Consider the following 15532-nt stretch of genomic DNA (forward strand, 5'->3'; position numbering starts at 1 on the left):
CACTCAGCATTACACTCTCCAGTTCCATCCACGTTGCTACAAAAGGCCATATTTCATTCCATATTTCATCTTTCTCATTGCCAAGTAGTATTCCATTGTGTATATAAACCACAATTTCCTTATCCATTCATCAGTTGATGGACATTTAAGCTCTCCGTAATTTAGCTATTGTTGAAAGTGCTGCTAAACATTGGGGTACAAGTGCCCGTATTCATCAGCACTCCTGCATCCCTTGGGTAAATTCCTAGCAGTGCTATTGCAAAGGACCTGAATGTGAGACAGGAAACCATCAAAACCCTAGAGAAGAAAGCAGGAAAAGACCTCTCTGACTTCAGCCGCAGCAATTTCTTACTTGACACATCTCCAAAGGCAAGGGAATTAAAAGCAAAAATGAACTATTGGGACCTCATCAAGATAAAAAGATTCTGCACTGCAAAGAAAACAATCAACAAAACTAAAAGGCAACCAACAGAATGGGAAAAGATATTTGCAAATGACATATTAGACAAAGAGCTAGTATCCAAAATCTATAAAGAACTCACCAAACTCCACACCCAATAAACAAATAATCCAGTGAAGAAGTGGGCAGAAGACATGAATAGACACTTCTCTAAAGAAGACATCCAGATGGCCAACAGGCACATGAAAAGGTATTCAACGTTACTCCTCATCAGGGAAATATAAATCAAAGCCACACTGAGATACCACCTCATGCCAGTCAGAGTGGCTAAAATGAACAAATCAGGAGACTAGATGCTGGAGAGGATGTGGAGAAATGGGAACCCTCTTGCACTGTTGATGGGAATGCAAACTGGTACAGCCACTCTGGAAAACAGTATGGAGGTTCCTCAAAAATTAATAATAGATCTACATTTTAAAGAATAATAAATGCTATTGTACAACCAGAATTTAAATCATAGTCTTACTCTATCAAACCTCATATAATTAAAATGTTTTTTAAAAAAGCATTGGTTAAGTCCATGATTTGGGATTAAGTCACATGAAATAGTTCCATTTAAATAAAAATTATTTACCAAGGTAAGGTAGTGATGCTGTAAGTTGCTAGTGACAAACACACTTGCCCTGACTAGGGGATATATCGTCCTGAGAATTTCAAAGCTTGTCCGTGTTAGAAACATCAGACCTGTGCGCACATCTCAGCTCCCTCACTTTCTGCCTGCGTGACATCAGAAATGTTACTTCAATTCTGTGCCTCTCGAAGTTTCTGTATCTACCAAATGGGACTAATGCTTCATAAAGTCATATTAAGATCCTTTAAAGCCCCTACAACAATAATGGCCAATAACATGTATTCACTAAATCACAGTTATTATTATGTTTAGCAAAGGAAAAAAAAAAGAACTCAATACTTTATATCTATAAAGTATTGATACATTGGAAAAAAAAATAACCTAGATGTAAAGACCCAGCAAAAATATGTTACTAGTAAAGGAAACTACCTATCTCTGATGTCATTGATCTCTTTATTAAGATTGAAATCCTATATTGTCTACTCTAGAGAATTTATGACCAAGCTGGATCACAGTATATTCCTTTATTCTGTTCCCATATTACCTAGCCTTTCCTCTTCTCTACACTTGGCACATTCCAATTGCATGATTCACATCTGACTCCACCAGTACACTGTAAGCTGCAGGACAGTGAGAGGTGGGCCTTCGCATCCTAGATCATACTTTTTTTCCTGCTGAATGCCCAACACACAGCACAGGGCCTGAGACACAGTAGATACTCCACAGATTTTTTTTTTTTATTGTAAAACAATCAATAAGAAATGTATAATTTGCCTCAGGGAAGGCCTGTTTATATTTTTGAGTACAGATAGCCTAAATCATCTCTTTAGGAAATTTGGGTGCAAATATCCTAGAAAACAAAACAGACCAGTTGTAACAGCTTTTACTTTTCCATAAATTTTTGTACCTGTTGTGACTTTTGTTGGTTTGCTTACTTTCATTCTGTTCTTCAGAGAACTGCCTCCATAGAAACTCTTACTTCCAGGAACACCAAAGAGCAGTCCACGTCAGTTGAGAAGAATGAAGCTGGCGTCCCTAAGGCTGACAGCCAGGGACTGTCACGTGGGTACTAGGAATAGGCTGAGAGCAAAAGGATGCAGCTTCGGGGGCTGCTGGCCAGTCCTTTCTTGTGCCACTGGCGGCTGGGGCAGGGGGGTGGGTTTCTAGGCCAAGTCCTTCCATAAATTACCATTGAACCTTCATGACAACCCTGTGGTGGGCCTTCTATTATTGCCTCCATTTTGTCAATGTAAGAGCGTGTCTTAGAAAGATGAAGTTAAGTTCTCAGAAGCAGGGACACCTGGGTGGCTCCGTGGGTTAAGTGTCTGACTTTTGCTCAGGTCATGGTCTCTCTGTTCCCAAGTTCAAGCCCCGTGTTGGGTTCTGTGCTGAGAGCTCAGAGCGTGGAGCCTGCTTCGGATTCTGTGTCTCCTTCTCTCTCTACCCTTCCCCCACTCACAGTGTTTCCCTCTGTCTCAAAAATAAATAGATGTTAAAACTTTTATTAAAAACAATAAAAATTCTCAAAAGCATACCCTGATAAGAAGGCGAGCAGGACTTCCAAACCAGGATACTCTGCCCCAAGTCATGAGCTCCTGACAGTCACTTGCTCTCATGGAGTCCTTTGTGATCCAGATTCCAACTGAGTTCAAATAAAAAGTTTCCCTCTATTTTTCACAGAAAGTAGACTGGTGAGAGTCTACATAAGCAAAATCCAAACAATGGATGTTTTATTTTTGTAATTTATTTGTCTACAAAGATACCTTAAAGAATTGTTTCCTAATTGCAACTTAGTTTCAGAGAGCAATTTCTTTCTCCAAAATAATCTTGTTGGGAAGCTGCTATCTTTATAGTTACAAGGGGGAAAAAAAAAAATACCCTGTAATGTTACAAAGTAACATTCACCAGTGAGCATTACTTAGGACTTCCACAGACACAGAAGAAAATAAAATGACATTAACAAAAATGACTATTAGCAGTAAACATCTGGGAAATATTTTCATTTTGTTTGCAATATCCTTCTGTCATCTACAGTAAAAACTGGTACATATAAACTAAAATAAGTAAATTCATACACTCAGTGATATAAGTGACACTAATAATAATGCTAGATTAAGTTTAAGCAGTGGAAAGCCTCTAGCTACATATCATTTACTGGGTGGTGTGAAAAGTATTAGAAAAAGTGTGCTATTCAATCATATAAAATTTCTAGTTTTAGGAAACTTACAACAATCTGCAAATTGCAATTTTGGATATTATCAGTTCTTAAGACTATAATAGAGGGATATTACATTAGATTAACCACCCTTCTTTTGGGAAGTAAATTGAAACACAAGCAGGTGACTTTTTCAAAATGACTCCATTGCCAGCACAGCCAGGTAGTTTCGTGAAAGAGGTTCTTTTCTGCAAAATGTCCTCTTAACCTCTACTCATCATATGCACACACCAAAAACTTCGTTTCTCGCCGTTAAACTACACCAGGAGATGCTTGCTGTTAAAAACGGAGTTAAAAGTTTCAAAGAAAGAGATAGCTCAAAATTTTGATGAAAGTATTATGGTGATAGCAAATACATGAAAAAAAAATCCAGGAAAATGGTAAAAGAAGGGAGATGTGAGGAGAGACAAGATTATTCTTTTGAAAACAGGGCTGCTGCCTTCTTCAGGCAAACAATTTTCATTTCCTTAAAACCCTTGGACTGTCTTCCAGTTCTTTAAGGAGTCATAACCCTCAGCATGAGGATTACTAACCCATACATATTGCTATAACTAAATGCTAAAAATTAATTTTATGTGGATGTTAGTAGCAAGCACAATAAAGGCAAAGAATTTTCAACGTGTGCTTTTGTTCAGTTTTTAAACAGTACTGCTGATTTGAATCTTCCAACCTCATATAACATCATTTTGTAAATCAATTGGGTCCATTCAAGAGTGAGTGAGTCTGTGTGTGTGTGTGTGTGTGTGTGTGTATCTTCCAGGGCCGCCCAGTGCTAACCTTGGGTGTCCTAATGTTCTTTCATTTGGATGCACTTTGGATTAAAACAATTGCAAAGCACAAATGTAGATTGCCAGCAAAGGTGACCCTTCTTTAATATTAGATTACAACCTTGTTTCTGTAAAAATGAAAGGTACCTTTGAGCATTGCTGTCTCTAACTTTGGTGAAAAGAACCCGAGGCTTCCCCAGCTTATTGCTGGTCAAGATTTAACATGTAATTAGGCATCTACAAGGATGGATTTGAGCCTATATTGGTTCAAATGTTCTTATGCTGCTACTGCTTGTAGTTTCCACTGAAGAAAACAAAGTAGCAACAAAATAACCAGTAATGGGTATTCATGGAGAAGGTCATTCTACACAGACAGGGCAAGTTCTGTTTTGCCAGTTCATGTGGCTGGCTGACTATTTTTAGAATTGGATGGGACGGAGCCTTGATCTCTCAGAGAACGCTAAGCAGGGTGGATGCCTGGTTTGAATTGCTGACCGTGGCTCCAGCCAGGGTACCGCTGCACAGCCTCCCCTGCCAGATGCATGACCGTCTTCCTGCCAGCCACACGCTCACCGCAGCTGCCTCCTGGTGCTCCCAGCTGCCGCAAGACAGCCCCTGCCAGTCACACGCTGGGACCTCTGCCAGCTCCACAGCAGTCCCCACCTGCCACACGGCAGCCCTACACCCCTTGGATCAGCCCGGCTGTCACGTGCAGAAAAATCATTCAGTAGATGCCTAAAATTAACTTTCCCACAGAGTCTTTCCCCTGAGCTTAGTGTTCGTGTGACGTGTGGTTGAATTTTCTTCTAGTTTGCATATTTTTTGCAAAGGGATTCATTTGCCCGTACACTGGCTGAGATGCTCTCACAAACACAATTTGGCTTCTGACACCTTTGACCACAATTTCCTTGAACTTAATAAGATCACTGAATGAAAACAACTAAACGTGAAGTTTGGAATCCAGATTCCAACAAAGTAGAGGAACTTTAAAGAATCGTCTCCTAAAGTATACAAAAGGCATAAGTTAGCAAGAAAAACATCAGAATTCATACCTTTCACACTTTTCCAATCCCCAGAATTCTCTCAGTCTTTAACATACAAGTGCTACCAAGAAAAAAATCTACAAAAAAAAATTTTTTTTTAAGTAGTAATCAAAAACCAACAGAGCTCTAAGATCCTAGAATAGATGGAAAAGGTAAAAAAGTTCTTAAGACATGTGTCTTGTTGATAAGCAGATTTCAATTTGCTTTGGGTTGGAATAACACTTTACGGATCACTACAACATCAAAAACTCAACCCACGTTTAATTATACATTATACACTACAGCCTATGTACATAACAGTGCTAGGTGGTAGGGGAAGGGCAGACACTTGGTCGCTACATTGAGCTGTGAAGTCTTCTAAAGAACGTGAGTCTTGGGGCGCCTGGGTGGCGCAGTCGGTTAAGCGTCCGACTTCAGCCAGGTCACGATCTCGCATTCCGTGAGTTCGATCCCCGCGTCAGGCTCTGGGCTGATGGCTCAGAGCCTGGAGCCTGTTTCCGATTCTGTGTCTCCCTCTCTCTCTGCCCCTCCCCCGTTCATGCTCTGTCTCTCTCTGTCCCAAAAATAAATAAACGTTGAAAAAAAAAAAAAAAAAAGAACGTGAGTCTTGAATTGGCCGACTTGATTTGGAGGAGGGAACCTGTGGTAGAAAATATGGTGCCCAGAGTGTGAAACCACTTGAACGTCCAACTTACGGGGCTAGAACGTCACATTGTCAGCAACAAGAAGTGGTTGAAAGTGTCTTGGTAGAGAGGAGTCATATGATGAAGTTTGGACTGGGCTGAACCCTATGAGTTTGACTATTTTGTAAGTCAAAAGCATTCCGTTTTGGCACTTTTTCAAGGTTCAACCTAATACAAAAGAAACGATGAGGAGAAAAGAACCAGAAAAGTTTTCTTTTCTCGTGAACCTCTTGTTCTATCACCTAATTTGCCAAATTACTCGCTTTTCCAGAGTCTACTTTCTTAAGCACAGAGATAAAAAGAATAAAAAAAAGACGAGAAGACAGAACAAAAGGAAAAGGGAACAGAAAGGCAAGAAAGCAGAAAGACTCATGGAGCGCCCTAAAACTTCTTTAACAAAGGAAGAGTAACTATGTCTTCTCGAGAGCTCTCAAGTAAATCTGTACTAACACTTTAGCTAGGTCACAAGGAATAGAGCAATTTTGAAAAATTTACACAGGGGCCTATTTTGAGTTTAACAAAATAGAACTTGACTTATATATTTTCCCTTTCCTCCCCAATTAGCCGTTATTTACATTTTCTAAAAGAAAATGAATTCCTGATTCCAGGCTCTGAACAAATTCTGGCAACTTGTGTCTTAATCCATTACTTGAAATTACAATTTAGAGATAGCAGAGGATATCCATTTACTTGCACTGCATGCGAGGGAAGAGTTGGATTTTCTGCTAACCTTCAAATGATACAATTGAAATGCCAAACATTTGGCTTTGCAAAATATAAGAACAACATCCTGCTGCTCTATAATCTCCACAGCTGGGATCATTTAACTCTCAGCCCACACTCTGGGACCTCTCTACCTACACAGAAGGGAGTATAAAGAGCTCTGCTAAGGCCTGGAGTCAGCAAAATATCATTCTCATTGTTGACCATGTATAATGCCCTGCAGAGCCTCCTACCATGATTAAAAACCTCATGTTGACCCTTCCCTCCCCCTTTCTTTAGCCCACGTTTTCCTGCTTCCTTCTCTGCCACCATTCGTCTCCCAGCTGGACACTTCCTCTAGGTCCATTATGGAAAGGAATGCTATTTCCTTGTCCCTTCCTTACCCTCCTTGTTCTGAGATAACTGCAAGAAAACAGGAACAATGTAATAGACAATGGTAAAATTACAAAGATAGTCCTGGCTATGAGAACTACAAACTTCATTCAAGTGAACCTAGGTCTAGACATGTTCTTGCTAACTTTCTATATTGATCTTTCACTAGCACAATGTTTTCCTCTTTCCATAATTTTGGGGTCCTATAAAACTTTTTTCTCTCTTTCCTTCCTAGGATACTAGTGAGTTTCCTTTGTTCTTGGGCAAGAAGCTTCAATCTTGGTCTCTGTCCTACAGTGATAGGGACTGTAATGATCTAGAAAGCTTGTGCCCCATCTTAAGTGACCACAGCAAATAAGCACTAGTCAATAATTGCCTCATAAAAATGGGGCTAGTGTTTCTGGATTCTTTAATATTTTTTCATATATTTTAAGTTTGAAAAACTAATTCAAAGTTATTTTAAATATTATATCAAGCAAATGACAAGTCTTTACAAATGTACCTTAAAAACATTCGTTCTAATGACAAGTAGAGTTATGGTCATCCATACCAAGTGTTGGTAAATATTGCCATAAAAAGCTAAATAGTAAACATTTTCCGTTTTGCAGGTAATATGGCCACTAAGCTCTGCCACTGTCGTGAGAAAGCAGCCATAACCAGATGTTCGATGGTTACGTTCCAATAAAACTTTCTTTACCAAAAAGGGGTAGGGACACAGATTTGGCCCCTAGCCAGTTTGCTGAGCCCAGTCTATACACACCTTTACGTGGCTACTCCTTGAGAGTTTTACTGAGTATATGTCCAATAGTCCATACATTCTGCATTTCTCAACTTAAGCGACGCTCGCTTCCGTGGGTTCTGTATCCGATCAGACCCCTTGCTTGGTGTTTCCAGTGTGTCTGTGCCTGACCTTCTACCACATTCATCAAAACATCACAGTGTTTGGTAACTGTTAATTGGCTCTGTTTGTAGTAGACTATAATCTTTGGGAGAACAAAGACTTTGCCATGTTGTTTAGTATCTACTGTTCATGCCATATAGTAATCATTCAATAAATATTTTCTGTGTATTTTCTGGTACTCTTCCCTAATTAATCTAAATTGGGAATGTTTTACTATTTTACTTTCAAAAGGAGAAGGCATGATGCTGTGAGATGTTAAATGTTCGTTAGTGCCTTCATCTAAACTAGAATGTATCAGGGGCGCCTGGGTGGCTTGGTCAGTTAAAGAGTCCGACTTCAGCTCAGGTCATGATCTCACGGTCCGTGAATTCAAGCCCCGCGTCGGGCTCTGTGCTGGCGGCTCGGAGCCTGGAGCCTGTAGCCTGTTTCAGATTCTGTGTCTCCCTCTCTGTCCCTCCCCTGTTTATGCTCTGTCTTTCTCTGTCTCAAAAATAAATAAACGTTAAAAAAATTTTTTTAAATAAACTAGAATGTATCATTTTCAAAATTTCTTATGAAAAGGCACGTTTAATTGTTGTGGTCTTAGCATTAGGAAATTATGGAACTGATTGTTCTGATATCACATAAGGATTAAGAGCCATATTTCTGGATCCACACTTCTTGGGTTACAAATCCTGGCTCCACTATTTACTGTGTGTTATTATTCAAGTTACTTAGCTTTTCTGTTAACCCAAGTTTTCCTGTCTGTAAACTGTGGCTAATCTTCTTTATTTTCTCATAGAAAGTTAATGGATCTAAAGTCCTTAGAGAAATACTTAGATACATTAAGCACTCAATACATCTGACACCATCTTTACATGGTCCATGCTTGAAATCAACCCTCAGTCTACCCTAGGACCCTGCTGAATCCACTCAGTTAAGCTTTCTCCTTGCCACACCACTGCAACTGCCCTTGTCACACACCTCCATGTTGCCACATCTAATGGTCACTGCCACATCTAATAGCACTTTGATACAGGTGATCCCTTCTTCCTTCTTGAAAAATGTTCTTCATTTTGCCACAGGATACCACTTTCTCTTGCTTCTTATGCCCAGTTCACTGGCCACTTCTTGTGAACCTCATTTCTGCTATATCCCTATCTTCTCATCCTCTTGATCTTAGAATGCTCCCAAGCATAGGGCTTAAATCTCTCCATCTATACTCATTCCAGGGTTATATCATTTACATTCAGGGCTCTAAATTTCATCCAGTTGCTGACGACTCCCAAATTTATACTCTTGCACTGAACTTTTGTGTGAACTGGAACCTAACATACCTTGTTCCTATTCAAACCTTGACTTGCCTGTTTAGAATCCCAAACCCAATATATCTGAAAGCATATACTTTTTTTCCCATTTTTATTAAGAAATAATTGATACACATCACTATATAAGTTTAAGGTATACAGCATGATGGTTTCATTTACACATATTGTGAAATGATTATCATGCACACACACACACACACACACACATCTGCTTTTTCTGTAGTCCTTTCTATCCTAACAAGTGATAACTTCATTTTTATCAATTGTTCAGGCCCAAATACTTAAAACCAATCTTAATTTTCATTCTTATTACTCACAACCCCTACATCTGCAAAATCCTGTCAACTCTACCTTTAAAATACGTCCAGGATTCAAAGCCGCTCACCGTATTTATCATTTCCACCCAATCCAAGCCCTATCGTCTCTCACATTTTATATTCCAGTAGCTTCAGGACTAATATCCTGGACTTCAGCTTTGTTCTTCTTATGGCCGGTACCGGCGTAGGAGCCGGTATATTCTTTAAAATGGAAATCACACCATGTCCCTCATGTACTGAAAACTCTCAATGACTCATATAACAAAGTGCAGAGTCCTCATCATGGCCCGCAAGGTCTTCCATGATTAGCCTCTACCAACCTCTCTAACCTTTATATTCTCCTTATTATTCATTGCACTCTAACCCCACTTGCTATTCTTTGATAACATCAAAAACACTCTTGACTTAGGGCCTTGGCAGTTGGAATTTTCTTTACTCAGATTCTCTTCTCCCATCTATCCTCAACTCCTCCATTTCCCTCATGAGTCTGCACAGATAACACCTTGTCAGAATGATTTTTGTGTCTACCCTATAAAAAAAAAATAGTACCCCCAGTCATACTCTAGCCTCCTGGTTCTGCATTATTTTTCTACAAAATACTTTTCACAACTTGGCATATTATATGATACATACAATACACTGTCCATTCTCCATACGTACATCAGAATATAAGCAGTATGAGAACAAGTACTTTATTGCTCTTTTGAGTTTTCTAGCCACAACATCTTCAATAATGCTGGATGCATTGTACATGTTCAATACATGTTTTTATTTATTTATTTTATTTTATTTTTTTTTTTTTTTTGAGACAGAGAGAGACAGAGCATGAACGGGGGAGGGGCAGAGAGAGAGGGAGACACAGAATCGGAAGCAGGCTCCAGGCTCTGAGCCATCAGCCCAGAGCCTGACGCGGGGCTCGAACTCACAGACCGCGAGATTGTGACCTGGCTGATGTCGGACGCTTAACCGACTGCGCCACCCAGGCGCCCCTCAATACATGTTTTTAAATGAATTTGTCATATTTATCCAGATTTTATGTATGTTTGTAAATATTTGTGACAAGTTTATTTTTGTGATATTCTATGGTTTTACGTAATATTGCTTTTCTAGAAATATCAGCCTCCTCCTCAACTGGATTCTAAGTAGATGCCAGAGGCACATATGGGGGCATATGAAGACCCAAACCAGTGGTCTTCAGATGGTATGTAATTCATGAAACTACTCTAGTTAAAGATGTGAGGACAAAGTTACAAAGTGACATGTGCCAAAGGTCCTAGCTTACAGTTGAGAAATAGAAGCCAAAGATCGGGACTTAGTAAAAACAAGAAAAAATTATAAGAAAACAAGACTACAAATACAACCACTGAATTAGTCTAGTTAACTCTGGCAACACAGACTGGGTCTTTCTCCTGTGAAGCTGTTCCTAATGCCTGGGCAATGTCCTATTATGCAGCATCAAAGCCACCACCAAATATCTTACAAGCAGAAATTCTGCTTTACAAACTTTTATAATGTTAGTGCTTAGTAAAGTATTCTGTACATAGAAGCACCTCATGGGCACGCAATAAAGCCAATAATAATATTTTTTTAATTTTTTAAGGTTTATTGATTTTTTAGAGACAGAGACAGAGCATGAGTGGGGGAGGGGTAGAGAGAGGGGGAGACACAGAATCCAAAGCAGGCTCCAGGCTCTGAGCTGTCAGCACAGAGCCCGTTGCAGGGCTTGAACCCATCAACTGTGAGATCATGACCTGAGCTGAACTGGGATGCTTAACCAACTGAGCCACGCCGGCGCCCCCAATAATTTTTTTTTAAATGTAGAACACAGTCCCAACTTATTAAAATGCATGTGATATTCTAGGCAGGTAAATACTCTCAGAAATGTGTTCCTTTAGCAGATAAAGCCCTTTCCTTGCATTTGTATCCCTGTTGAAGTGCAGATTACTGATTACCAGCTAAGCAAACTGGGGAAACCATCTTCCTGTCGTGTTTATTGGAAAAAGCTGAGAAAGGCATAAGGAACTAGATGTCAAAGAGAAAAGAGGATTCTTCTTTAGGATATCCCCCGTGGTGATGACAACCTTTCAACACTATGCTTATTTAGTATTTTCATGCCCGTCATTTCACTTCTTTCAAAGAACACTCAGTAACACCTTTAACTTAACAGGTGTCTTCCTGTCATCATGCACATATTAAAGAAAATCCCCACATTTCTCTATTGTTTCAATTGCCCAAAGAAGCTTATTGGCAGCTGAGCCTATTGTAACTTACATATGGGCTACTTTGTCATTAACACATTTAAGAAATTATCCAAGCTACTCTTCTCCCTCATCAAAATTAAATTCTCAAGGAATTAATAAACTGCCAATTGCCATTTTAATAGATTTTGTTTACATATGTCACATATATCACAAAACCTAGCAAAGGAAAATATAGCTTTATCCAAAGGACAATGGCTGATTTTGGTGGGGTTTTTATGTTAAGTAATCGATGATTTGATGCTTATATGGCATTTATATATTTGATGCTTGGTGTTACATTTTCTACAATCCAAAACTGCTTTTCCTTCAGGGAAAGATCCATTGAATTAACTTTGTGGGGAGGTCACTTTGGGAGGAGACTATCCTTGTTTATTCCTCTAGTCTCAGCATGATTATCAATAATGCCTCTTTCATTCTGAAAAGTAATTAGATAATTAATTACATGGTCATCCTAACCATACAACTGCTTTATGATGTTGGTATTTCTCCAAGCACTTTTTAATTCATCTGTTGAAATCATTTTCAAGGTCAGTCACCCAAACTGGAATAATAGAAACTAACTTTATAATCAAATCACATCTTTTGACCAGAATAGTATTAAAAACTTGATCACTCATTTTATAAGAATCAAATTAAAAAATCTTTCAGTTATTTCTAATAATCAAGCACATTTTCAGAGAAAAAAAAAGTGTCACTGAGAATTTCAAAAGGTGTGTTAGCAACTAAAGGAAAAAAAACAAAACAAAACAAAACCCACAACCCTGCCCTGGTAGGAATAGTAGTAATAGCAATAGATGCAGCAATGGTAAAATAACTACTATTTATTGGGCATTTGCTATTTTCTAGTCATTGTGCTAAGCACTTTATATAAGTAAGTGGATATAATCTTCATGTCAACCATGAGAAGTAGGTATTATTATTATTCCTATTTTACAGCTGAGAAACTGGGGCTTGGCTTAGTAATTTTAGGTAACTTGCTAGGCCTCGTGGATAGTAAGTTGCAGAGCAGAGACTCAAGACCTGTTTAAACTGATTCCAAAATCCATGGCTCTCAACACTGAACTACACAGCCTCTCTAATCTCTCATTCTAGGAAGGACAGCACCAAGGTGGTGCTCATAATGGATGAGGATGGTATGTCCTGGGGACAGTGGTGATCCTGTTCCAGGCTGGATCATAACGTGATAGTAGGGAGTGACATAAGAAAGGTAATGTGGGGCTACCTTATAAAGGATCTCATAACCCAAGTTAAGAAATGTTTAGTTATCACACATATAATAAGGATGAATAGAGTTTTTCGGTCAGAATAGAGACAAAATTAAATTTGTTTCAAAAACACACATTTGAGGGAAAAAAAGAGGTAAAAATTAGAAAGGAGAGAGACTAAGCATGGGAAGCCGCGTTTGGAAGCTACTTCTAGAAGAGAGATAACAAGATCGTGACATGATTTTTGACAGTGAGAATAGGATGGAGGGAGTCTGTGTGAGAGATATTTAGGAGATAGAGAAGGTTTTACGAGTGATTGGCTGAGCTAAGGAAGGATAAATAAGAACAGAGAGAGGACTCAGCTATAGCTCCAGTTCCTGAGCAAAAGGTGATGGTATACAGGGAACATGGGAAAGTTGCAGGTGGACGTCTTTGCAGGGGGGTAGGTGGAAATAGAGTTGAGTTTAAGAATTGTTAAGTTTCTAGTTCCTAATGTCCATTTCATAATGACAACAGACAGAGTGGAGAAGGGGAAGCCTAGAATTATTGTGATAGAAAAGATCATGAGTAAAAATATTTTGAAAACTTGAGTACAACAATTATTAAGGTAAAAAAATGTGAATTATACACTAAGAAATTTCATGCCAAATTTTACCTATCCAAATTCCTCTCTTGTGTCAGAAAACTCATAAAGATTCTTTGCCTTTCCTCTTGTAAGTAGAAAAACAAACCAACTCTCTTCTATTTTATCTGGTATAAGTATAGAGGATATTACTCAAAACCTAGATAGTATATTGACCCCTTTACGCCAGAAATAGTGTGCTCTTATGTTCAATGAAAGCATTACTGTGATTTCTGTCCTATTAGGTTTTAAAGCCACTTACCATTGCAACTAATAATAATAATAACAACAACAACCTTATGGCTCTTCCATTCCATTGCTCTCTTTTGTCCTCTACATTTGTGCATCATGGTATAGATTGCCCACAGCAATAAGATTTTGTGTGGGAACAAACATGAAACAATCAAGGGTGGTCAGTTCTTTCTAACTGTTTGGTAATTTTTTAAAGGAAAAAGGGAAAATACACAGAAAAGCCTTCTCACTCATGAACATCAGATGGCTTTAATGCCAAGTATTATGTTCTTTTTCACTTCAGTTCTTAAATTCTCTACATATTCAATCACTTACAGTTGGAAGTAGTATATGCTGGGAAATTGTAATTCTAAACGTTTGTCTTATTGTTTTCTTCTAATAAGTATATGACTCAGCTAATCTCTCTTTAAGCTTATTTTTGCTGAAAATGGTGACATTTCAAAATACCATGTGAAACTCAATAGTTATATCTCATAAGAAGTTAATCACAGGTACAAAGAATAGAGGCAACTTAATGTAAATAGTGTTAGATATCTTCTTCATTTTCACAAATGCATAAAAAATCTCGGGCTGTCACGTAAAGGTAGCCTAGAAGAGAATACTTAATTAAGAGCTTTATTCCCTGTTTTAAGGAAGTATGTATATACAGAAAAAGATAAGCACAGTAAAATAAGAGCACTAATTATTAGGCTTGTGGAATTTTAGTCCATCTTGATTGCTTTTTGGTGATCAATCTTTATCATATCCAGAAATAAATTCTTATATATAAACAGAATTGATCTGATGACATTTTCTCTGAGGTTATTTTCTATTTGGAGCAAATGTGCTATTTCTTTTAAATCTATGACCCTGTCACTACATTTATACAATGTGCTATAATGAAAACAAAACATTTTAAGAATTCTGTCACTGCAAGTACATCTGATTCATATCCTTGAGAGTCAATTTTTTTTAACTATTAAGGTAAATTTCCAAGGAGGAAACTCTTAGAAATCATAAAAGTGGTCATACATGAACCAATCAAATGGAAATTGAGCTTTGCATATAAGTTGTTTTCCTTTGTTCATATCGAATCTGAAATGAAATATGATTACCTTTTTCCAAAATGGCTTTCCCTCACATTTGGAATTTATTTGCTGAAAAAAAGATTTCTATTCAGTCATAAAACACATTGAAGAAAGAGATGATAAACTGCAAAAGTTTAGATTGACAGAACTTGAACAACCCATGCACGGCCTATGCCTCAGGACTTTCCAAAACTTTACTCTCCCTGAGTGCAGAAAGAACACTCAGACCATCAGCTTTGTGAATAATTAATAAATAGTGTAGGAATAATTAAAATCCCTTCTTAACCTGAGGTGAAGGGGAAGACAAATCTCTTAAAGCATTCTCTATTCTCTTCCATCAGGGTCATGGCATTATTAGGGTTTTAATATACTGAAACTGACATAGATAATTTGCTCTATTTGTTCCAAAGCCTACTCTGTTTCAGTGAGATTTACTTTTAAATTGTATTCCTTGGGGGCACCTGGGTGGCTCAGTTGGTTAAGTGTCCACCTTTGGCTCAGGTCATGATCTCGCAGTTTGTGGGTTCAAGCCATGCATTGGGCTCTGTGCTGAGCTCAGAGCCTGGAGCCTGCTTCAGATTCTGTGTCTCCCTCTTTCTCTGCCCTTCCCCCGCTTGCACTTTGTCTCTATCACAAAATGAATAAACATTAAAAAAAAATTTTTTAAATAAACTGTATTTCTTAGTTTGATACTATTTCAATATGTATTCAGTATTCATAAAGCATGTCAGTAACTTTCACTACCAAGATGACAAAATATCTCAAA

This window comes from Leopardus geoffroyi, chromosome B1 (assembly GCF_018350155.1).
Source record: "Leopardus geoffroyi isolate Oge1 chromosome B1, O.geoffroyi_Oge1_pat1.0, whole genome shotgun sequence".
In the NCBI taxonomy this organism is placed as follows: domain Eukaryota; kingdom Metazoa; phylum Chordata; class Mammalia; order Carnivora; family Felidae; genus Leopardus; species Leopardus geoffroyi.